Genomic DNA, 23,119 nt, shown 5'->3' with positions numbered 1-23,119 from the left:
TTTCCCTTTCCCTCTGACTGGGGCGGAAGAGAACTGATTTCTTGGGGTGCTCCTGACATCCAGGGCGCTCGCCCGTAGAGATGAGGAGGTACCAAGACTCTCTTCAAAGTTCTGAAGCCAGGAAGAGACTGCCTCCACAGTTGGTGTACATCTTAGTCCTTCTCCCACATCCATTTCTGGGTAGTACATCACAGCCAAGCTGGCAGAACACGAGGATGGCGTGCCTTTAATCACCTTCCTCCACATGGCCCGTGTGCACAGGACATCCTCTGGATTTTTAGGGGCTTCATCATTATCTGGATCACCATAGATGACTTCCAGCACTGCTAATTCTCTCAGGTACTAGACACCTTCATCCGCAGTAGCCCACTTCCCTGGGGAGTTGTCCGTAAGATCTTCCTTGAAAGGATATCTTGCTTTAACACTTGAAAGGAGCCGTCTCCACAGACTGCAAATTGCTGTCTCTTTTCCAATTCCCCTTTCAGTTCCTTGATTTCTAGCAAGGGAACCCAGCTGTTGGGCTTCCTTACCTTCCAGCTGTTGAGCTTCCTTACCTTCCAGCTGTTGAGCTTCCTTACCTTCCAGCTGTTGAGCATCAGCCCCATTATCCCAGCATCAAAGCAGCCAGGCAGCAATCTGCTCACCCGGCTGGCGGCTATAGTCTTTCCGCAGATCTCGCAGTTCTGATGATGTCAGGGAGCGGGTAGTTTCTGCCTCCTGTTTGAGTTCTGTTATTCCCTCTTCTGACCCCTTTGCTGAAGGACCCGCTTCTTCCTCTTCTTTCTCCTCCCTTATTAATCGAGGGTATGGACCTGTTGTTCTCCTTGTCCACTGTTTCTTTTTTACTACTGGGGCAATCTCTGCTGTTGTTGTTTTTGTTTGAGTTCCCATTTCCACCACAGTCCTTTGAGAGCACTGAACTGCAGCTCAGTAAGCATAGGCCAGGCCCCAGTACAGCGCTAGGAGTTGCTGATTTTCACTGGGATAGACAAGGCACCCTTCTATCAGGTGTTGTGTCAATTTTGCGGGGTTGCTTGCCTATTCAAGGGTAAGATCCCAGGCTACAGGTGGTGATAACCGTCCTAGGAATCTGCCCAAATCCTTCTACTCCCCCTGCCACCCAGGGACAGGCCGCCTCAGGGCACATTTTGGTATTGACTCACCCAAAAGTTGCCTTCTCTTACACCAAAACCATACCGAGCTCCACACAACCCACAATAGGCGAACAGCATTAATGAACAGTATCGAAGAGCTCACATAAGGATGAATAAGTACTTCGGGAGCCTGCAGAATAAAACCACTCATAATGTTCCCAATTTCTTCCAGCATGTTCCCGAGCTTAGCAAAATAAAGATAAGTAGCGCAATCAAAAAACCCGTGACCAGCACAAGAGCTTGTCGCTTAATAACTGCTATAGCTATAGCACAATTAATATAAAACTGCCGTTGTCTTGCCCCACGTTGGGTGCCAAAAAAGACTGTGGTTGTTTGACCTTGGCTAAATGCCAGGTACCCACCAAGTCGCTCTATCACTTCCCCCCCCTTCCCCTTTTTTTTTTCTCAACAGGACAAAGAGGGGAAAGAAAATAAGATAGGAAAAAAACCCCAACCCTTGTGGGTAAAACAAAAGCAGTTTTAATATAAGCAAAGCGAAGCAAAGGTCTGCACACAGAAGATTTATTCTCTACTTCCCATTAACAGGTGATGTTAGGCCTTCTCAGGAAGCAGGGCTCCAATACACGTAGTGGTTGCCTCGGAGGACCAAGGGTGACCCCACCCCCTTCCTCCTTTCTCCCAGCTTTATACTGAGCAGATGTCATATGGTCTGGAATATCCCTTTGGTCAGTTCGGGTCAGCTGTCCTAGTTGTGTCCCCTCCCAAGATCTTGCCCACCCCGTCCCACTGCGGGGGGAAAATGTCAGAAGGAGCCTTGGTGTTGTGTAAGCACTACTCAGCAGTAGCCACAACACCAGTGTGCTATCAACACCCTGCCAGCTCCCAACATAAAACACAGCACCATGAGAGCTGCTATGGGGGAAAACCAATTTCAGCTCAGCCAGACCCAGTACAATGGGTAAGAGCAATTCCAATATGTCTTTAGCATGCTGATTCTTAAGGAATGAGATGCAGCTCCCCCCCTAGACTGCACCACTGAAAGGAAGAGTATAACAGGGCACAGGATACATACTGTATACAGCCTGTTTTGGGGATGAAAAAATACAAAGCTGTTCCTACCTGTAACAAATACTAAAACTGAAGTATTTAATCAGACTGTTATTTAATTAAATACTTAATATTATTTTGTCAAATTTGTATATCTTTAGTCATAAACTTAGTCTGCTCTTGTGAGGCTCTTGTACTATCTAGACTCTACAGAGGAAGAACATGGCCGAGGTGAACAGCCTACAGCAGAGCCCCAGTTCTGTAATGGGTTATTTATTAAAAATAACTGGGCTGTGGTGATTTACTAAGCCGTGTAAATATACCCATGTCCTGGGGAGGCTTGAGGGGCCAGATTTTCATTTGAAGTCAGTTATTGGGCCTGCTTTGGTTTTGTTTTTGTGTTTTCCTAGAAAAATTGCATCCAGTGCATCTCAAGTTGGTTGGGGAGTGGGGTGGAGGGTTTTTTTTGTCATTTCCTTGCTTTTTAATCTAGTGGACTTAGAAAACTTAGAGTGAAATATTTGGGCTTTGCTTGTGAATTTTTTTTTTTTTTTGAGATGTCTTAATTTGAGATTAGTACATTGCTGGAAAAAGGGTTAGATCTTCATAGTAGATTCCCTGTATAGCTTAACATGTGCATCACCTCAAGCTTGTTAACTTGGAAGCTTTTGCTGTGGGAGATGGTGTACATCTTCAGTAACAATACAATTCCCTTCATTCCATATCTTTCTGGTTTTCATGCTTAAAAACTGCTGTATTTCTGCAGCCTGATACTAAGTGTAGAAGCTTTTCCTTTTAGCTGCTGTTTATTTGAATATGCTAGCCCTCTTTATGTTAAAGTGTGTATCAGTATCAAACAGTTAATCACAGTGAGAAGTAAACCTTAACCAGAGGTATAAGCTCCCTAGTAAGCATGTTTGGTTTTTCAGTACTTTACCTGTGTCTAGTTTAGCCAATATTGCCAATTTAATAGAGATACAGTTTGTGATACAGTTAAAAACAGTAATGCAATAAAGCAAGAGAGCCAAAATTGCTCTTTTTTCCTTGAAAAATAATGTAATGTTTTGGTGAGTGAGTAGTACTGTAAGATGCACAACCCACTAGTTCTTACATGTTGTGTTGCTGGACTAGCTGTTGTAAAGCTTCACCTGCTCTACAGTCTGCGTCTCAGTAAGGTTGTATATCTTTTGTTGGGCTCTGACATGAAGGGGGAAAACCACTGATTTTTTACAGCTGTTTAATGGACAAAGCATTAGATTGGGGTTTGGAAGTGTGGATTCCTTTCCCCTCTATCATAGATGTGCTGATTTGTCCAGCCCCTGCTGTTGGGGTTTAAACATCTCTGTTTAAAAACCAGTGTGCAATGGTATTGATCTCCTTAGGGGGGTACTCATGCAAGAATTGTAGGGCATGCAGGATTACTGTCTGTACCATTTAGTACCCCAACTTTCAGTACAAAAAAAAAAAGGGAGGGGAGAAAGCAAATGTCTTTGGAAAAAAGCATTGTATCTTTCCCGAGAAGTCTTAACTGCCTCCAAACTTTTAATATTGAAGAGAGGAAGGATGGGGGAGAAAAAACCCTACATAACAGCTGCTAACAAGTGTATCAGGTTACATGCAAGAGAGCTGTAAAAGAAGACTTTGGTTGAGACAAGAGAATTGATGGAGGTAAAGCATCATGGTAAGAAAATGAAAGTATTGTGCAAGATATAAAATGGTTCTGCATATTATGTTGGACAAGGAGTACTGCACAGTGAGCAAATTGTGCTTTGAAGATAGACAGCACAGATCATAATGGAAAATTCCACTGAAAAACATCTCAACCACTTCAAATGAGCAGGAGCATCTCATGCTGAAAATCCATACAGCCCACTGGCAAAGATGTTGAAATCAATTTAGTAAATATAAGTGGCTGATCAAAGCCTAGTATTCTTTACTATAAACAACCATGCTCAGAGGAAAGGAACACCTTGCAGCAGCTCTTCTCATTTTCAGATACAAGAATAGGAAGCAATTCATATGCTTGTTCTCCCAGTATCTTTAAAAAGTGCATTAACAATATTTTAGCTTCATGTCTTTATAAAGTTAATCCTGGCTTACTGCTGCAGATGATCTTTGGAGATCTGGGAGCTTCTGATGTATGTGGCATGGGAAGGGTGTCCTGGCTATCCCTGCAGAATTGATATCAAAAGATTTTGGGAGTTTGCAACAATACAGGCCAGAGACTGCCTGGCGAGCAGCTCTGCTCAAATGGACCTGGGGGTCTTGGCACACAGCAAGCTGAACATCGGCCAGCAGCTAGCTCTGGCAGTGAACAAGGCCAACAGCATCCTGGGCTGTATTAGTGGGAGCACAGCCAGTAGACTGAGGAAAGTGATTACTTCCCTCTGCCTAGCACTTGTTGGACTGCATCTGGAACACTTTGTACCATTTTGGACCGACCCCCAACATCTGAAAGATGTTGATGAACTACAAGTTCAGCAGAAGGCCACCACAATGGTGTGGGCTTGAGCACCTCCCCCATGAGGAGGCTAAGGGAGCTAGGCTGGGAGAAGAGATGGCTCTGGGGGCACCTAATTGCAGCCTGCCATACCTGTGGGGAGCTTATGGAGGAGACAGGGCCAGGCTCTTCACAGTGGTGCATGGCAGAAGACTGACAGATGGTCACCATAAACTGAAACAACAAATGTTCAGACTGGTCACAAGAAAAAGCTTTTTCAACATTAGGACAATGAAGGAACATGGTCCCCAGAGAAGCTGGAAATCCTGGGAGGTTTTGTAAGACTTGGCTAGGTAAAGCTCTGAGCAACCTCATCTGACCTCACAGCTGACTGACCTTTGAGCAGGAGGTAGAACTAGACACTTCCTGAGGTCCCTTATGACCTGAATGATCCCATGGATACTAGACACAGTAACAGTTTCAGAAAGAACCAAGAAAGTATTAAGAAATATTGTTGTCCCCTCTCTAGAAAGGCAGATCTGGAGGACAGAAAACTTGAGGTATCTGGTATCAGCCTCATTCTTACTGATGAGATTTTGTGATGTAGGTCTCTGCACTGGGAGGTCATTGAGTTCACCTTCTGTGTGGTGTGAAATTCCATGCTGTAGTCACACAGGTTTCCAACAGGTGCCCTTGGAGAGTGTGATATGCAAAATCCACATCCTACACTTACAGAAAATTGATCTGTCAGATGATGCTGACTCACTATTAGACAAAGGCAGACTCCTCTAAAGAAAGAAATTATGTTTTATATAGCTTGTTATGTAGTCTTACATAAGGAATAATGAAAGCCCTATTTTCAGGCACCAAACCTGAGACTAGAGCAAAAGTTTTATTCTAGATTTTTCTTTCAAATCTTTGGAAGAAAGTTTGGATGACTTTTATTGACTTAAGAACAAATTGTTGATGGACTGACAGGACTTTTTTACCTCTCACCCATAGGCCTATGTTCTAGCAACGAAGAACACAGAAAACAAAGTTTGCAAATTAGGTGTTTTTTCATGCTTCAAATAAATCAGCCACTCTGTTTTATGTGCTTGCAATGAGCAGCATCCACAGTGGAAATAATCTTCAGGAAGTTTTTGTGTGTTTTAATGTGATTAGTGTAACATGCTTTGTAGGAACGTAGCTTCACAATTATTACATGCTGTTTGTGTACACTCACATGCAGGCTTTATGTTTATTTTTGTTTCTTGGAAAGCCTTGCAGGAAACCTTGCTTGTTCATGGTAGATAAACAAGCAGACCAGAAATTTTATATTCTTGCTGCTGCTGTACTCAGCCAGCATAGCCAAGTAACCAAGCACATTCAATTCCTGCTCTGAGCACAAAAGAGTGATTATTTTATAACTGTTTAGACTGTCACCCTGTTTCTTCTGAATTTCTGTTTATAGCTAACATTTGGGTAGCATAGCACAACAGTACAAACAGATCTTACCCTGACTATTTTAACTTGATATTTACTTACTATAATTATTACCAGGGTCCTGGGTTTAGCCTCTTTAGCCTTATATGCTTCACCAAAGGCCTAAATGAATTAATTTTGTGAAGTGGAAATTTGTAGCTGAGTAGGGACTGCGCAATTTGGCTGCAAAGCATCCTTTCTCCACCTTGCTCACTTAAAAAGAGAAGACTGAAATAAAAGCCCTCTTTCAGGAGACAAGGTACTTCATTCTATGGCTGTGTGGGAAAGCAGTCATTAATTTTTCACAAGTGCTACAGAAAAGTCATAATTGTTTTCCCAAGTCATGATCCAAGGGAGAGAAGCCATATTCATAAGAAGCATAACACCTTTGAAGCTAAGAGCTCAAAAGAGGAGGGCTCTTGCACCAAGACCCTCCTAAGATTGTGGAGGTGGGTCTTCTGCAGAGGACTCTCTGGTGCTTTCTCCAGGTGTCCACAGAATGATGAATAGGAAGAAGTAACAGTCTGCTTGCTTTGTGCCTTCACTTGGGAAAAAGAGTCAGGGTACAATTGTACACAACCTAATAAAGTGTGCCTTTCTGAAAGAAAAAAACCAAACCAGTTCCCTCTCTAAAACTCTAAATTGAGTCTTAGAGAGTTATTTCAGACTGGCTGTTTATGGTAACACCTCTCTGCTTCCTTTCCAGAGGTATCAGAAAAAGGGTGGGTTCTGTTAAGAGTCAGCCTGAAGTTTTATTTTGAATGCTCACATCAACAAACACTCAACATAAGCAAGTATTAATTTTGAAAACTGGGCAGTTTTCAGATTTTGCAGTTAGATAAACCTCTCTGCATGTGGCAGTGAGCACTCTGTGTTTAATGAACCTGGGATTGAAAGGAGAGCTTTGGCAAACTACTTGGTGGTAGTTTAAAAATTGCAAAATGCTGCCATCAGAAAGCTTTCTCTTGTGTGGTGATACAATAATTTATCCAACTTTGGCTGTAAAAAAGCCAGCAGAATTGCCCAGCTGTTGTCAAATGGCATTTGATGAAGAGGAAGCAGACCCTTTATTTTGGTGGGACTAGGTATTTGTGTGTAAAGCTAAGGAAGCTTTAATCCTAACTGTCCTAGGTGCTGTAAAGTGGGGCATGTGCCTCTCTGTATATTTACTGTGTGATTTACCAAGAAAGAGGCACAGTGTAAAATGATGGAAGGGAAACATAGTGAAGAAGAAAAAACATTTTAGACAACTTCGAGAACAGTGAGCAAGTATATCATGTCCACCTAGCATCAGACTTCCTGGCAGGATACCTCCTCCTCTCTCACGGGGCTCCCACTACATGGCTTTCCCTACATCATCACAGTCAGCGTTGGGGCTGCAGCATGGACATGCCTTTAGCCTCATGAATGTAGAAGCCAAGTCACTCCTAAATCGGCTTCCTAAAGGAATCTCCTACAGGATGTACAGTGTGGCCCTCCTTCCCCAAAAGTCACCAAGTTTGAATGTAAAATTATGCAACTGGTTAAAATTACACAGTTTTAATTTGTACTGTGGGAGCCAGCTATGAAAAGGTGCCTACAGTTGACCTGGGTGATGTATTCTAGCTTGCTTTAGGCATCCAAGAGCCCAAACCACACTGCTTTAGCAGTCACTGTTGGCAAAGGAGAGCTGAAGTTCTTAGGCACCACAGAAGTCCTGAGACTTTCAGTGTGTCAGAGGTACAATAAGCGCAGAGTGGAACCTACCCTTGCTTATGCTGACCAACGACACAGGAAATCCAGCGCAGGGAATCCTTCCCATGACTCCAGCAAACTGTGGAGGAGGCCCTCAGTGTGCTGAGGGGGAGTGACATCCTCTAATGAGGCAGAATGAGCAGCTCTGACTTGTTTCAGTGTGCTCAAGCATGCAAAGGGTAATTCTACTCGTCACATTAGTATTTCTCAGCTGAGAACAATTATGTTTGACTGCTTCCCTATCTTGCTTCCTCTGCAGGTATTTTGCAGCAGCTGCAGGTGAATGAGTAATACAGCCACATTCACCTGTGTGGTTCCTTCCCCCTGGTCCTTAATTGACCAATTAAAAGTAATTAATCCCTGCTAGCCTCTCTAACAGGGGAAGGAATTCAGGTGGTGAGGCATGCTAAAAGGCAGTGTTTTATCCATAGGTGTAGCTGGGGAGTAGGGGATCAATTTTCTTTTCACAAAAGTTGTATCATGAGCTTGTACTTTTGATTTAAGAAAATTGCTAGGCATCTGTAGATGTTTTCTGTAACTGTGTTACTTGTTATTTATGACTAGGTTGTCTTTAATTGTCTGTTGTGTAGTGGTTGATATTGAACTCATCAAGTCCTGAATTTGATGGGCTTTGGAATAGCCTGTAAACTGGTAGGCTAAAATGCAAGAAAAACATTATTACAGGAAAACTGTGTCAGGAAGAATCCTATGGAGCAGCATCAGAAATGAATCTGATCACTTAGGGTAATTAAGTGATAATATTTACAGTAAGAAAGATCATGCTTATACTCTGCAGAGCTCTTTATGCTTGATTGCTGCTAGAGTAAAGCTGCAATAACTTCTCAAAGAATGAAGTTAAAGTGTAAACAGGTTGTAGTCTGCCTTGTAAAGGGAACTTGTGGTTCATTTCTGCTGATAACATCTGACACTGAGGTGTGGCAACTGAACTTCAGCAGTTAACTGTACATTTTCCAGACTTACCTGTCTTCAGAGCAAGTCATGTTATGATTTATGGCTTTTCAAAGAGTGATTTTTTTTTTTTCAAGTGAACCATGAACACAGCTAGAGCTGGGTAGGGTATATGAATGCTGTGGCTTGCTTTGAAAACTCTCCCTGGTGCTGCACTGGTATGTCTGAACCACGGTGCAGGGTTAGACTGAACCCAAAATTAAAGTTTGGAAAGACCTCATTCCCAGTCTTAGTGATGGGGATTGTTAAAATTATTTCTTACCTCTGTATGGCACGGAACTGGATAATTTCTTAAGATTATTCAGGCACTTAATCTAACAAGTTTCTTCCTGCTGCAGGGAATGGGTACCTTAACAGTGCCCTTGATGACCTGTGCATGCTTCCTGTGGTACTCTAGTATTTGTGGCTCTTGGTCTTTGGTGCTATAGCCTTGTGGTGTGAGATGTTCTGTGGTTTCGGTGTTTGGGGTTGTGTGACTGGATGCTTCTGAACTAAATACCATGTGGTGGTGTGCAATTAGTCTTGCTCACCCTGGCAGCTCCTTTCATTTTCATCGTGTGTTTAGTCCTTGTTATGGTACTTCTGATCTAACCTACACACAAAACCTGACCTCTTTGGTATTAACAGCCTGTTGCAGAGATTTATTACATACCACACTGAGGTCAACTGAACGTACTTTCCCAGAAATGGGAGAGCAAGACTGCACTGGAATGCTTGCAAGGAGGCAGTGCACTGTAGAACTTCTAATTCTTTTACTTATGATTCATAATCCTGACATACTCAGGAACTCCTATATCAGACACAATAGAGCCAGCTGTTGCACTTGCCAGAAATGCATTGTTCTGATATTTTAACCCTCCGTAAATGTATGCTGAGGAGAGAAGTGTGTCAGAATTGGTTGCAAGGAGGCACCCTTCCTTGTTGTGACCACCCTGGACTGTCCCCAGGAGCTAGATTCCTTTCTTTCAAAATCTTCAGATCAGTCTTTTGAGAGCACATCTTCAGGTCAGTCTTTTAGTCTGGAAGAACATAATTTTGAAGTAAAATAGTCTATAGTAGAGACTGTGTTTAAAGTGTTCGTGGTCACTTTTGCTTACAGTTTTCAGGGGATACACTATGCACCACTGTAAAACATCCTTGAGGTCCCATGCCAGGTTTTTCTCTCAGAGATGTTCCCCCTCGCCTGGAATCACTCAAATTGTCATTAATCCTTAAAGACAAATTCAGAACATGTAGATGTGGTTCATACTCTAGTACAAGTCAATATATCCAAGGGGAGGAGGAAAGACACAGCTTCTAGTCCTTGCACAGATGAATACACAGAGTAAAAGCACTCCATTGAGAAAAGGGATGCAAAGAATCACCACTCCAGAACAGTCTGTAACCCTAAAGTTAGGGCTCTGTACTGGAAGGTAAGTAGCCTAAGGTTAAATCTCAAACCCTCTCAGTCAAAATGGATCAAATATAATAACATAGTAAACTTTGGGGCTAGATGGGGACTTAGGATGTACAAGGAAAGGATTGCTGTGTGGGATGGAAAGGATGGCAAGAGTATTGCAGAAAAAAAATGGGAATGTAGTAGTCCCTTGTTGATAATCAAACTCTTGAATAACCCATTTAGTTGAATGGTGTGTCCCAACAAGTGAAATATCTGCTTAGCATCTTGTGACAGGAGACACATTGATTCTGAACTGGAATAAAGGGACAGACAAATATTTTCTGTGGCTCAGATGAAATGGACAAGTATGGCTCTGACTACCTCTGCTATTTGCTTTGCCATACTTTCACCTGCTTTTTCTCTGAAATGAGGTTTTCATACAAGAGACTGTCCTGTCAACTTGATCTCAAGATTCTCTGGCAAGTCAAAACGAAATATTAAGGAACTGGATAGACAACGATGGAATAAATGCCATGGGTCTTATACAGATCTTGGGATGAGATTAGCTTGACTGTATTTAACAGATGTATACTGTTTACCTGGTGAAAAAGGTATACATTGGTATTACCTTCTTTTGGTAATTTATAAGTTGATTTAGTTTTTGAAGTAAGTGCTAGGACAGGTCTTAAAACAAACTGCTCTGATTATCCACAAAGAAGGAAGACGGCAAGCATTCTTCTGGTACCAATACCTCATCTGGAGGGACAGGAGTTATTCTTTGTCCATTCAAACCCAGCATTTTGCCTCAGAGCAGTAGGAAGGGATTTCCCTTTTTGTCCTTCATTACAGTGTCTTTAAGTAGATCTACCCAATGAACTGTGTTACCACTTCATTTTGTGCCAGCCACAAGGTGAAATGATGTCGGCTTTGGACAAAACTGGTCTTTTTTACTGGGGAGGTTAGCAAATGCGTATGTCATGGTGAAGGATGGTGCAAGTCATTCAAGCAACATATCAGTTGCGCTCCCCAATGCAGACAGGGTCTGAGTCTCCACCACAGGCCAGCTGTTCCTGCAGTATGATAGGATAAAAGGACCAGGGAAGGACAAGGGTCTACTGTAATTCAACAGGCGTTTAATGAGGCAGGTGTGTCCCTTTGTCACTGGGAGAGATGTACAAGGGTGCAGTGTGCTTTGGACACCTAATGTCCAAAGCTGCAGTGTGCTTTGGACATTAGACTGAAGTATGAAACCTGTATTTTTAAAGAGTTTCCTCTTTAAGTCTGATGCTGATTTTCTTCCCCATTCCCACCCAATCAGTGAGGTGCCGCCAGCTCGCAGACAGCAGAATACTCCAAAAACAGTGAAACAATCAGGCTTTTAGAACTTGAATGCCTTAATATTGTAAATGATTGAGATATACAATAAATTAACCTTATGAAATGGGAATAGGTTGGGGAAACAAAGAGTCCAGGTGACTGTAAGGTTGAGAGAACCAGAATATGTCGACAACATGCTTTAATTACTCTTTGTATTAGTGCCTCTGCCACTGCTACAGCTTTCAGAAAACTAGCTCTGTAACTGTCTCTATTTGGAGGGGAAAAAAAGCAGTCTAGGCTGATTCACAGGTGTCTGGAAAGGCCAGAATGCTTGTCTCATTGCATGTTTCATCACAGTATTTTCAAGAAATTATTGTAGAATGATGTCACCCAAGGAAAATGTCATCCCCCAAGAACTGCCCACAAGTTTGCCTTTGGTAAGAAGGTTGAATAGCTCAGTCTGTGTTAATGGTTAAGCTGACCAGACATTTCTCATTAATTATAACATTTTCATTAATGCGTTTTTGGAGAGGCAGTGGGACAGGGGTTTTGTGGACTTCCCAAGTCTGCTATGTTTACTTATCACATAGGCTTGTAGATACCTACTTTGGCATATCAATGTTAAAAATAGCTTCAGGTGCTGAGCAGGGAGATGAATAATCACATTTGAAAGGCTTCAGGGAGTTCTCAGATTCACTCCACAGGCACAGACATTCAGATAGATAGAATTCTTCTTGTCTCTCTTAATGGTAGGCTAGCTTGACCTAAATACTCATGTAACAGAGTTTAACCAGGAAGCCACTAGAAACAGCTAGCTAGATTTGGTAGCTAATTAAAATAAATAAAGGACAGTTAATAGAAAACAAAAGGTGAACATTGTGCACAATGTTTTGTTATTGAGTACTCTGGTCACCATATCATCTTTTAAAAACTTCTCTCTGCCTAAGGCTGATCGTATGCCACCTAAGAATCAGGATGGGTGTCTATATGGAGGAGAATCTGATACCCTCTGCTTCTGATCAGTGAATTATGTGTTTATCCTACACCTCCTGAGACTGTACCCTGATGGGTAAGGCTATTTACGGAGTCCTGAGAAATACAGACTTGAATATTTCTAAATAGTCTCCAACCACTCTGAAAAAGAAAATGATTATTCTAAACTGCGGTATGTAATTAGAGCAAAATAATTCTGAGTGTCAGAAGATGGGATATAGAAAGAGCGAGAAGAGGAACTCACTGATAGATGACAAACATAATAAAATACTGCAGACATCACACAACTACTTGTTAAGCTACTCTTTCTGCATCTTGTCTCCGTGACCCATCATTTCTTCTACCTTTAAATCAAGTTTAAACTAAGGCAGCTAGATTCACCACCTTGATCTCTCAGCAGAGAGACCCATGAATGCTCCCCCTCAACTCAGCCTTTCCTACATCCACTCTGCAAAGCTTTTCTTTACATCCCATTTTTGCCTGGCTTCAGTATATTTCTACCAGTCTGTGGGTGTCTGACAGGTGCTGTCTGTGTCTGTCAGTCTCCAGTGGCACCCTCACCCTGGTCACCTCCCTGTGCTCCCTCAAAGGCTCTCTGATCTCAAGGACCTGGCACAGCTGTCCTCTCAAATCCCATCAGCCTTGCAGCTGGCTCTGCTGCTCAAAACCCCTTAGTGCTGCTATGTAAGCAGTGCTGTCTCCAGGAAAAAACTGAGCTTCCATCTGAGGACAGAGAATCTGTAATCAGGAGCTTCCAGAGGAGATCAGAAACATGTTAGCCACAGGCTTTATCATGCATATTGTCAAGGTTTGGAGAACGGGATTCTTTGCCAAAGGGATTTGGAGACAGAAGGAAAAGAGTAAAAAAATAATTTTGATCTTCATCCCACTCCCTACACCCTTCCTCATTTTTTTTCCCTCTCTTATAAATACTTATTTTTGCTTGTGAAGGTCCAAGTTTCTGTAAGCCTGTAGTTCCCTCCCAGCCTGGATGGATGCTGTGTGTATAGTGGGTTATGGGGTGACAGTGATTTAAAACTGTGCTAAAATATGATTTAGAAGTTCTGCCCTCCTGTGATTTTAGGCACAGTATTTTCCAGGTGTCATTGCTAGTATCCTTAAATGGCAGGATAGCAGTTTGCTGAACTTTTTTAAGTACCTCAGACTTTTTCACAATATAAAAATAAGCCTGCCTTGACCTATTATGAACTCATTTCTTGAGAATACAATGTTAGTTGATGTTGGAGGGTTTCAAAACCTTTCAGGAAGCATTTTAAGTACAGTGCATTAGACTTAGCCTTCTTTATGGCCCTGATTCAGCACTTATGTATGGGCACAACCTGAGGGGTTAGTTCAATACCATTTGCTCCAAGTTATGCATGTTCTGAACTGCTTCTGCTGCGAAGCAATGGATCAGCCTTCTCATCATGCTCCTTGTCTGCCCCCGGACTTACTGGAGAAATTAATGACCCAAGCAATTGAATCCAAGCTAGAGACTTTTTTAGAGAATGCTAGTGTCAGCTGGAGCTGTTGTAGCCAGCTTAGTTTTTTGGCCCATGCACACTATGCAGTAAAACGCTTAGCAGTGGCAGAAGCTTGAACCAAAATGCCAGACCTTAGCATCCCCAAACGCCAGGAAAGACATGATCGAAGCCTCCCTTTAATGCACCCAGCTTTCCCTCGGCATTGACTGAACCCCTTCATCACTCTGCTGTAGGAACTCTTCTGCTGGAGGAACAGAGAGCGCCCTAGTAGCACTATAGAAACATAGGTGGTTCCTGCCTCCTCAAAGGAAGCTGTCATGTGTTGTCACCAGTGGCCTAAGGCCGTTGGCCATTTCCATAATCCAACATTTCTGTACCTGAATCTGGAACAGGCAAGCCCAAATGTATCTGATCAAGTGTTCTTTAGACTCCTGAGTGACACATTTCTCTTCTTGTCAAGTATTACACACAGTTATTACTAGATTTGATCCATAAAGCAATAGGTAAGTCAGGATTGAAACCTGAAATAATGCATGAAGCAATGAGTTAACTCCTAAGCATGTTTTTCAGCTTTATCCCTAAAAATCCAAATCCCCCACTATAGCTTTGTGCATATAAATATGCACAGACACACATCCCCCTTACATATAACATTTGTCTATGAACACAAACTTGAGGTTGTATTTAACATCGTAATATTATTCTACATGCTACTAAAGATAAAAAGTTAAAAGACACCCAAGGAAATTATAACGATCAGGGATCATCTTACTGTCCTACCGCTTGTGTTCTCACGATTATGACAAATTTCTCTGTGTTGTGCCAGCAAAGACAGAATAAGTGAGGACTATTTATCACTGAGGGTTCACTGATTCTCATTGCATCTTCTTCCCATGCGCCCTCCCTATCTCTTTTCTTGGATCCTCCTCTTGTGTTTTCTTCCCCTCTTCCCACTTGTCTCCTCACAGGATATGAGTAACTGCCACTGAACTCAAACCGAGTTACTCACTTCCTCCGTCAGGGAACTCAGATCCCAAAAGTATACATCCTGCAGAATCACACAAACATTTGCATGCCTGCTCTAGAGTGGGAATGAGCTCTGAGAAAACAGCCTTGTAAGGTTTCTAGCACTTCATGGCTTGAACTGAGTGGGAAAAAACACCAAAATGCTGTACCATGAAGTATTTTTGTGTCTGGGGAATGAACAGTCATACAGAAGCAAACCTTTGAAAACAGACATTATATAAATTATGTGGTTTGGTGGAAAAAGAAGTACAGTCTTGTATTTACTTTGAGGTTTCTTATCAGTTGTTCTGATAAGCAATGTTCTACCTACATTGCTTTGTCCAGGAAATTGTTCTAAAATAAAGAATTACACTGGAGTTCAGTGGGCACAAAGTTTTGTATTTGCAAAAAATCTGTTATCAAAGTTAGAAATATGGTGAAATCAGATTGTTGGATCTGAATAGTCCCACTCGTCTTTAGAGCTTCTTAGAAACCTCCCCAAGTACTCATCTGAACTTGAACCTCTGTTGTGTCTATACAGAGAAGACCCTAAAGCCCAGCTAGAGTGAACTTTGCACTTCAAGCAGACTGACTGCATCTTTATATGTTTACTTACAACTTCCTCTTGACATATGAACCTCTCCGAACCATGGCCTTACAACCTCTTCCAAAATATACTGTAGAGCTGATATGAAGTAACAGCTACTTCTTACTGTTAGTCCTGCTGTGTCTCCAGGAAGCAGCCTGAAAATCTGGCTGATGATAAAGATGGGGGCTGTTTGAAGATAATGCTGCCTCATACTTGTATGTGCTTGTGGTAGGAGTTCAAGTAACACTTTAACTCTAGGCCTTGGATGAAGACTGGAGTTAAGGAAACCTCTCAAAATGGTTTCCTTACATGGAAAACTCCCATTTGGCTGACCCTGCAGGTGATAAAACTCTTAAGCCTGTAGTAGCACTTGTTATGTTTTCAAAGATAAACTAGGCACCATGAAAAAACACAGGTACAATTATTATAGAAAACATCCATTCTTAGTATCACTGGATCATACACTGAACTGCAAGGACAAAACAGACACCTTTCAGTCCTACAGAAAAATGGGGTTTACTGTTGGGCTGCAGGGTACAGTTTTCCATTTCTAAAACTAAGCTTACTCTCTTCAGCCTAGCAAGTTTTACTTCAAGATACCTTTCTCCCTGTCCATCTTCTTAAGATTTCCTTTTCTTTCCCTGCTTCTGTAGAGTTTGCTGTTCAGAATATTTTGAGTCTCTGAATACAAGTGACTGTTTGAATAAAAAGCTGAACTTTAACACCAATGTGAGCAGGGTCAAACCAAGTGATGACTTTGAGTATGAGGGTTCAGACACAAAGAAGAATGTTGCCTCTATCCCTCCACAAGGCCATAAGAAAACCAGTACAGTCATTTGTGGGCTCAGAGAGAAGAAGCAGCATTAAGAAAGCTACTTCACAAATAAATGTGATTTGCCATTCAGATAAGACCTGTATCTGCACTTGTTGAAGCCAGAGGTAGACCCCAGTAACTGCAATGTACAGGATAACAGCATAGGAAGGGAACAGAAATTTTCAGTATGAGTGACTTAAAAGCATGATATATGGAAGAAACACATACAGCACAAAAGATTTCTCTTTTATTCCTGGTTTCACAAAAAAATATGATATAATGATACAGCTGTCAGAAATTCCAGGTGTTTGTAAGAGTTTTTGTGCTCCAAGAGGTTGCTCCTCTGGAGAAAATCCTCAGGATTCCCACAAATCCGGCTGGAGTTAATTGAGCCTTCTGGAAAGAAAGTACAGAAAGGCTGTGCCCAGCGGTCACCTCCAGGTTCCAGCAGAGATGTCAAGCAGTTGTCTGGGACATTTCACTGACATCTCAGGGCAATATCTGAAAATGCTGCTATCATCAGGCTTGATTTCTGCCAAGGGGGGAAAGTCTCCTCACACAGCCTCCTTATACGGAGCCTCCTTCTTCTGTCATTTATTCACTTGTTCACTTGTGCAGCTTAGAGTGCTTCAGCCTTCAAAATAGCATCTGCTTTTAGGGAACGCTATCAGGATCTCAAAATCTCTGCCACAAGTACTGTCAGAACTGGCTCCAAGCTTTGCCTTGTCCTGCCCAAAGGAAGAGCTGCCAGATCAGAGCTCAGAACCACTTGCAGTGCAACACAGCAGAAGGTTTTCACATCTCTTCCCTTTCCTCCAGGGTTAAATCCCTGCCTCGAGGAAGTCAGAGGCTAAAGTACTATCAACCATCCCCAAGTGCATCTTGCCAGGACCTTTCATAATGCACCTACACCAATGATCACTGTTTGCCTCAAAGAAAAGGCCTCTTAACAAATCTTTTTATCTTCCTTTTTAGAGGTAATCATACTAGTTCTTTTCCTGGTACAAAATCATATTAAAAACAAAAATCTTGGAAAAGTCATTGCAGGCTTTTTTTTTTTCTCCTGCTGAAGGAAGGAGAGCCACTCCATTGTTTTTTCCCTCCTAAAAATAATTTTTCTTTGCTTTAGTTTTTGTTATGTTTCAAACCTTTGAAATAAAAGCCTCTTTAGGCTTTTTCATAGTCAAAGCACTAAAGAATTTTTTTTCTCCGTAACACTGTTCATTGATTTCTAACTTGAAATGTTTTAAAGTATGTCAGAGAAGAAGGTTGGGAGGGACAAAGGAAGGGGCAGGAAAGGGAACTGAAAGGACCAGGGAGAGATGGTACATTTTGAGGATCCAAAAATTCCTGAATTCTAATAATTCTGTCTCTGCCACAGGTTAACTAGTTATTCAATATGAGAAGAGAAAGGGCTGCTTAATTCAGGCTACATGCTATGGCTTACACTGAAAAAAAAAAAAAAGCAGTAACTGAGAACAAACAGAACACAAATATTTGGAGAAAGATTTGGGAGTAAAGATATTTATGCTAAAGATTCCCTAGCTCCTTCAGGGAGAAGCTAGGACAACAGTATTTCTGACACTTCCCAGATACGTCTCAGTAAAGACAAAATGTTTGATGTTTTACTCTTATTATTTCTGAACAAGGAAACCTGTGGGGAAAATGGATTTTTACCTCTGCTAGGTTTTCTCTGTCAGAAAGAAGAGTGCCTTTACATGTGTGCGTGTGTGTGTATATATATAGCCACAAGCCCAATTTGGTTTTAAGCTTGAAAGTCACCATTAAGCAAAGATCATGGCCACAATATTGAGTTATATTTAGGGACAAAAACACAAGAAAGGAACAGGATAGTCTGTATTTTGTCAATGTCTGTGACACTTTTATTACCTATTTGTTATTGCTGTGTTATGGGAAAGTCACTGAAGCATATATTATTATCCTCTACACCATCTTCATTCCACATTCTTCAAAGCCAGTTAAATGTAAAATTTCAGATGGTGGAAAAGTCTGCACGTGTCTGAAGCAATTTTCCTTCCAGCCCACCATTTGTCACTGTCCAGGAGATAAAGTGGGGTCAAGCTACTACTTGACCTCATGCTTTTGCTTCTTGGAATCCTTGACTAAGACCAGCCATGTGGGTAAAACCCCACCCAGGTTTTTAAACACTTTCTCTGCTTATCAGTTATAAATTTATGTTCATTCTTTGTTTTCAAAATTGGTATCAAGCATCCATAAACTGATCATTTCCGCCCAATCCCTCCCCATGGTGTGAGTCTTCCCATGCTGGTTCAGCTGGTGCTCCTCATATTCCAGCCTCGGAGAGAATTAGTTAAAAATAGGGCTACTATTGAAGAAGCATGTTTACTGCTGCCCAGTGAAAGACTCCACTGAAGTCAGGAGAATATCACCAGAAAGGTAAATGAAACATTGTGCTGGTCTTGTAGGACTGTGGGAGAGTGAGAAGGAAGCACTCTGTATGGCTGTACTTGTTCTCTTCACCAGTTACTGCATGGTGAAGCTGCCTGGGTCTTGTCATCTATGCAGCTTCTTCAAGTCAGGAAGAATATAGTGCACAGGAGTCAGTTAAAAGGCAGGAATTACCTCAGTGAGAGGTTGCCACAACAAATGCTGGCTTGCTGCAGTTAACAGATTGTTTCTCTTTTGACTTACTCTTTGTTTGCTAAATTTGTTTTTTCAAGGTTGGAGCCAAGAAGCCCTGAACATCTCTTCACATCACAACAATGCCACAGGGAATCCTTCCCAGTTTCAAGTGGAAACTTGTGAGGCTTCAAAGAATGTTTAGAAGTGATAGGAAGCCCCCAGGATCAAGGGAAATATTCAGCTTGACTTGAATAGTTTTTCATTCTGTTTTCAACTATGAAATTGAGATTCAGATTTACTGAGCAAAAGAATACCTGTGCATCCACCCCTTTGGAGAGGGCACCTGACAGCTCCTCCTGCAGTGGCAGTTCCACAGGGATGAGGTAAAAATACTGATGCTGACGTTCCCTCACACAGATTTGAAAACACCATAAAATTGAACTATTTTGCTGCTGAAGCAGATACTTAAGCAACTCGTACCTGTACTTTCAATTTACATTCTTGTGTGCCATTTTACCACCTGACTGGCTGCCCTCAAAACTAGCCTGTGCAAGTAGACACTGCATTGGTCTCCACTGTTATGTTTTGCTCTCTTTCCTGCATTTATACAAATACACCCAAAGTCATTGCTACACAAAAGCTCCTCTAAAAGAGTCAGGAATTTTAGGTAAAGTCCCTTCACTGCATCAGAGCAGACTTATTTGATACAGGTGTCCTGACACATTTCCAGACAAACATCACACACATGATGGGCACTCAAAAGCTTGGTTTTGGGCTTTTGATATTGATTCTTCAGGGTCTGAAATTTTAGGAAGAAGATTGAGAACAGATGTGATGGTTTTCTGTTATTTTAATATGGATCTGCAGGTAAGGCTTCATCTTCAGACTTCCTTCTATTACTAGGTAAAGGAGGCAGAAGTGAGTTTGGGTGTGCCATTAGTTGGCCACATGTTTGTAAAACAGATAAATGTGCAATCACTCTTTCTGATAGGAACTGCACCCTTCCATTCACTCTGTAATCTGCTCCCATGCTTCAGGGAAACTAAAAATATGACACAGGTAATTTATTTCATTTTGCCTTCAGTGGCTGATAACAGGCTGAACTGACTTTCCTACACCTCTGTTATTCCTGCTGCCCTCTGAAATGCAGTTGTACCTGTAAGAAGAGTTTGTGCATTATTTTCTGGAAATATCAGCCACTTAACTAATTTGCCCCTTCAAGAAAGCTTTCCTAGTCCAAAACATTTCAGTGTGATTATAAGACATGCTTCTATTTCTCTCCTGTTTCCTTGTTTGCAGTGCACAAATGGTGACCTCACATGCACCAGAACAAACAGATTTCTTAGTCATCTTGCCTACAATTTCTGAGACATTTGCTCAATAACATTTACTAAATGTAGGCTAGCTAGATCCCTTTATCAGAATAAAAGCCTCAGCTCTGGTCTAATCTGAGTTCCCCTTTTTACCAAGTAATATAGAAAAAGCTGCTTATGTAGTAGGACCACTCCAATTCTCTTTTTCCCCTGGAAGCTCTGCTGCATGAGTTTACTGCATAGGCTAGAGTTTCAGTGCGTGTGAGTGTTGATCCTGGAAGATGTGCATGTTGCCACACATTTGTCAGCAATGACAACACGTTACTTGCCTCCATTCCCTCACCTGACCCACGTGGCACAGACTGCTGAGAGTGCAGCCCTGCTTCTTGGCTCAAATGGCACCAACAAACCAACCACCACTCTGAGCAGCAAAGCATCCACGTGGAAGGAAATCCCAGGCCCAAGGGAGATGGGTGCTGCCCACCTTGGCACTGTGACTCTGCTGCTCTGCCATGCTGAGGGAGATCACAGAGGCTGTAAAGACTAGAAATTTGGTAGAGCCTTCAGTTACTCCTGTGTACCTTGGGCTAAGATCATAGTGGGATGTAATACAAGGGGTCAAATTTTTAGATACTTTCATTTCATGGAGAAGCTCATAAGAGAAGATGCAGCCCTTGACTTGGACCTGAGCAGTGCACAGTACTTATAGAAGCCAAATATCCATTATGGATATGCTCCGCTTCAGAAAGGGGAACTGTATAAAAATGAGGAAGCATTTAAAAAGGCATTAAAAGGGGCAACTATGAGAATTAAGTTCCTACAAGCCAGATGAAGGTTGTTGACGGATGATGTATTGGTGGCACAGTGCCAGTACATACCACCTTTTCAGAAAGGCTTGAAGAAAGGGCAAAAGGTAGCCAGCTTTGTTGGCAGCAGAGCAAGGAAAGGCATTAGAAAGAAGTTCAAAAAGCTGAAGCCATGTCCAAAGGGAATAAACAGAAAGGATCACAAAAATTACCCAAACTAATGATAATTTTTTTTTTTTTTTTTTTTTTTTTTAATTACATCAAGAGAAGAAAACTTGCCAGAGAGTCTGCAGGACCAGCTAAGGACTGGGCTGCCAGAGGAGTTACCTGCAAAGGCATTTTGTGTAAGAAGCAAAGCTTAGGGAATTCCCCATCTTTAAACTCATGTCACATCCAAACAGACCTACAACTTCTTTGCACAATGAAACTTTATTTCAGTAAGAGAATCCTCCCTCTTTTTGACAAGCCAGTCTTCTTCTTGCAAATCTCCCCATGCCCTTTATACTACCTCGTCTAATAAACTTGAGTACTCTGATGAGGGGTTGTGCTACGATAAAAATTTCCTGCTAGGTGGGTACTAATCAAATTGCTGGCATGTCCAAGTGCCTGGCAACAGATCTAGACAGCATTTGAAACATGGGCCAGGAGTCAGTCCCTTCTGAACCTGCCTTCTGCAACATGGACACGGCATTGCAGAGAGAACCTCAGGCTGGAGGGACATGTCTTGGGCCCTTGTGAGGAAAGGCTGGAGGCCACGGTTGGCTGTGGTACCTTTAGACACTGCAAGAGCTGGTCTACATGATATAATCTCTTTTTTTCTTCCCACTTTGTAGATTATTCAGGGAACTTCTCAAACATAGCCGAGGCCCCTGTGCAGCTACTGGGAAGAGGGGATAAGAGGAAAGGTATTTTTATAATTCTGGTCAGAGCATAGCCCCAGGGACACTGATGGTGAGGACTACAAAGATGTGGCATGTTCATCCATCCCCCAAAGACTTGAGCAGCTATCAGAGCCCTCCAGGCATTTTGCATTTTGAGTGGTGTAACACTTCAATGCACCTCTCAGAGTTTGCTCACCCCCAAAACAGCAGGCCTAATATTAAATACCTATTCACATTGTTTCAAAGGTGTAGTTAGAAATATGAAATGACCCTTTGAATTGTGCTACAGCTATATCTGTGACTGTGTCATCCATCCTCCATAGGCTTTTAAATGCTTACTTCTTCACTGAAATATGAGATTAATATTAGGCTATTTATCTCTTCTCCTATAGCAACAGGTAAACTTTCAAAATGTCAGTGACATACATATAGAGTAATTACTATCTCTCCTTGTAGGAGTCTGGGCCGCGCTGGGAGAAAGTTAGTGCAGACAGAAGAATGCAAGGACGAAGACAAGGCCAGCAAAATAAGGCTGGCAAAAACACACAAGATAGCAGATAAGTGAGAAACACCTGTGGTCAGCAAAAGCACAAAAGTCTGAGCAAAACAGGGTATGAGATAAGGGAGTTTTGGCAAGTTTTGGGCTTTACATGCTAATTGCAATTAACCAATGCAAATGCTTGTAGAGGCGCGTGAACAGCGCGTGTAGATGACCTGTAGCCTATTAGAAGATAGATGAGTGCGTGTACGGAACTTAGTAGAATATAAATGTAACCAGAAAAGGAATTTAAAAAAAATAAAAAAAGATGGACGACCTGATCATCACATTGGTGTTGCGTCGTTTCTGTTCCCGCACGGAGAAATAAGGTGCTAATGGTGACCCCGACATCTCCTTAAATCCTGCTGTCAGAAAATAATGCATACTTTACAAAAATGTGATTTTTCTAAAAATATCTTACGAGTTCCTCATCATTTTTGTGCCAGAAATAAACAGAAAGAAGACCCCTTTGAGTGGTGCATTAGTCATTTTAAAGAGCCTGTGGAAAACTGACATACTTCCCTATTTATCTTTGGGAAGGAACAATTTCATCAGATACTGCAGGAGAAAATACAGTGCCACATTATGCAACGGAGTTGCCATTTAAAATAATTGAGTACTTAAAATT

The 23,119-nt window shown here is 41.9% G+C and overlaps 1 long non-coding RNA gene across 1 annotated transcript; it reads left to right on the top strand.

Moving 5' to 3' along the window:
• Positions 1-730: 730 nt before the first annotated feature.
• LOC141944579 (uncharacterized) lies at positions 731-22,779 on the top strand. The gene is made up of 2 exons (XR_012629277.1): positions 731-19,336; positions 21,338-22,779. It is a non-coding gene; the product is annotated as an uncharacterized LOC141944579 (long non-coding RNA).
• The last annotated feature ends 340 nt before the right edge of the window (positions 22,780-23,119 follow it).

The sequence above is a fragment of the Strix uralensis genome, chromosome 5 (genome assembly GCF_047716275.1).
Source record: "Strix uralensis isolate ZFMK-TIS-50842 chromosome 5, bStrUra1, whole genome shotgun sequence".
In the NCBI taxonomy this organism is placed as follows: Eukaryota; Metazoa; Chordata; class Aves; order Strigiformes; family Strigidae; genus Strix; species Strix uralensis.
This window is presented reverse-complemented; position numbering and strand designations above follow the sequence as displayed.